The following is a 2,651-nucleotide window of genomic DNA, read 5'->3' as shown; positions in this document are numbered from 1 at the left end:
CTTCGGCTGGTTGTATGGTAGGGGGTAGGAGTGTAAGAGGACTAGCAACCCCACACAAGGATTGAAATTCAGGTAACATTAAATGGAACAGCATTGCAGTAAAGACTTCCATACAAAAATTAATTTAATCGTATTGTTGAAAAGTAATTTGTCACTAAATTTTCTGACTAGCGCTTTTCTCTTCTTTCCGTTTTCACTCAGGTACACAACTTCGTCAATTCCTCTTCTTGCTGTATCCACACAAACGAATTGTCGTATATTATTAGCATTGGACTTAGTTTCATTCTATATTTTTCTAGAACTCTGCAAGTTCTAAGCATTAATATTAGAAAAACTATTTTGTTCATTCATTAGATACATCGTTGTTACTTTTTCTTATATTTAACATTTTTCAACATGCAGGTTATGTTATCGAACAACTGTTTGCTGTTGAATACGAATGTGTACATGCCTCGCAGACAATTTGTCGATTAAAAACACATCTCGACCTGTTAGTTCCATGATCCTAATGATAAGTTATCATTTTAAGTGTCTGCAGGTCACGTCGTACGATTTTCTGCTGTAGCGGAATGCTTTAAAAAAGACTGTGCATAGTTAAAGAGGTGTAAAAACTCTTAAGAGAGAGGCAATGTTATTGCGGTAGTATTCCCTACCGAAAAATGTCCTGCTTGACTTGAAGTTGTGAGAGCCTGTATTAGGGATGGTAGGTATTTAACGTAACCGCTAAAATAACAGTGTTCCAAACGTGTAACCTGAAACCGTAGTTACAGCTGGCCGGTTTAACTGGTTCTTTTTGGAACCGTCTCATAAAACCGAAACAGTTGTGCGCACTTCGCTGCAGCTACAGCCGTTTGCCGACTGAAAGGTTTTTTTTGGAACAGTCTCATAAACCTGAAAAAGTGCTTCGCGTCCGTCACAGAACCGATGCTGCATCATCGAGCGCTCTCGACTTTGATCATGACCATTTCTACTATCATCATTCTGCATTTTTAATGAAAAATTTAAAAAGTAACATGTTTCTTTTGAAACCACATTGTGAAACCTATTACCGAGGAGAAACTGAAACGTTGTAACCTGTTACATAGAAATAACCGTTTAACACACCTCTAACCTATATGAAAAAGAAAAATTACTACGTATTACTGTAATTCTGTATATTTTAGACTGCGAAACATTCAGCCTAACAGCTACAGTTTCATGAGAGTTATGAGTAACTGATCTTGCTTACTAAGTTTTTCAACTTTTCAGTCATAATAACAAACTACTTATATCTTTGAGTAATGCAAACAAACATTCAAATATAGCATAAGTAGAAAAATACATAAATAATAAGATGTCATTTTGTTTTATACTTTCAATTGATAAACGTTCAGATAAATTGTAAAGTCCCATTAAAGCTTCCTGTAGTTGTTGGCGAAAATAATTTTCAGCATAAATCCGTGCTGTAGACATAAAGGTTTCAGGAATACCTTCAGTCGAAGTCGAAGGTTGTGGCTCAGTTTCAGGTCTGAAAATTATATACATATATTCTTGTCGATTATATATGTTACAGAAATATGTAGTTACTTTGTGCTCAAATGGTCGCTTGGTGTTTCTACTACGGCAGATATTTTCCTTCTGCTCATTTTTCGGGACCCGATACTTTAACTATTTTGCGACAAGGCACTGTAATAAGGCCAAGAGCTGTATAGGGCCATTTTAATTATTCCCATCAAGAAAATGACTACTGCATACAAGGGCACCAGGACCGGGCTCTATAGAGTTCTCCTATAAATCATTTTCAAGCATAACATTCGGTTTACAAATAACAATATAAGATTTACTACCCGTACCAACTTTATCCATCGATTTCGTGTGGGTGGGTGTTTTGGAAACCGGAAAAACAAACATTTTCACGATCATCATAATTTTTATATTCAGGAGCCCAACACATAACCATTATTCTAATACAAATAACAGGTTTTAACACAGTTACTAATAAACTACGAAGTCTGCTATCCGTTTACATCAAGTTTGAGGTTACCAAGACATTTTCGTCGAAAATAAAGAAAACCGCTAATAATTACGCTATGATTTCAATGTCGAATCGTTACTAAAACACTCCTAAATGCAAATACATACCTTAGAATGCTTCTTTTTCTTCACTGCTAAGATAATCAGCACACTTTGGAAACTTTGTATTTAACTCAAATGCAAATTTGCTTTGCTTAGATACAGTCTCTGAATATGTCTAATTTGTGACGTTACCACTTATGGAGCGTATTTAACACAAGCACTACACAACACTACTTCTATCACACTATTTTAACTGGGTTTCACACTTACAGCGCTTTGCAGTCAACTGCTTTACCTATTGCCCTGTTGGGCCATCTGGTGCCTCGGCCCATAATCCTCTGGTGAGTAATCTACGGCATTTCGTAGCTCAACAAAGGGGTGGTTTTCGGCCTTTTCAAAGGTCCGGGCAGCTCTCCGCTGCAGAAAGTCTCAGTGGCTCCCACTCCAGGTCCCTGTAAATTTGACTATTACGTTCAAACCAGGGAGCATCTATGGCCATCCCCAGAAGTTTATTTTCTGTGGCCTGAAGATGTAACAGGTAGGTTTCTGCCGCATACCCCCACACTGTGGAGGCATACGTCATTGCCGGCCTGATG

At 37.5% G+C, this 2,651-nt stretch overlaps 1 long non-coding RNA gene across 3 annotated transcripts; it reads right to left on the bottom strand.

Moving 5' to 3' along the window:
* Positions 1–1,139: 1,139 nt before the first annotated feature.
* LOC125505191 lies at positions 1,140–2,645 on the bottom strand. Of its 3 annotated transcripts, none has more exons than XR_007281983.1 (3): positions 1,833–2,645; positions 1,567–1,767; positions 1,140–1,507 (listed from the first exon to the last, which is right to left on the bottom strand). It is a non-coding gene; the product is annotated as an uncharacterized LOC125505191 (long non-coding RNA). The 3 variants fall into 3 exon arrangements; XR_007281984.1 differs by having other exon boundaries at positions 1,567–1,943; positions 2,122–2,645; XR_007281982.1 differs by having other exon boundaries at positions 1,567–2,645.
* Between the last annotated feature and the right edge of the window lie 6 nt (positions 2,646–2,651).

This window comes from Dendroctonus ponderosae, unplaced genomic scaffold, assembly GCF_020466585.1.
Source record: "Dendroctonus ponderosae isolate FM_Combo_2020 unplaced genomic scaffold, Dpon_F_20191213v2 Dpon_F_20191213_7, whole genome shotgun sequence".
NCBI lineage: Eukaryota > Metazoa > Arthropoda > Insecta > Coleoptera > Curculionidae > Dendroctonus > Dendroctonus ponderosae.
Note: the sequence above shows the minus strand (reverse complement) of the source record. Positions and strands in the feature narration are given on the sequence as shown.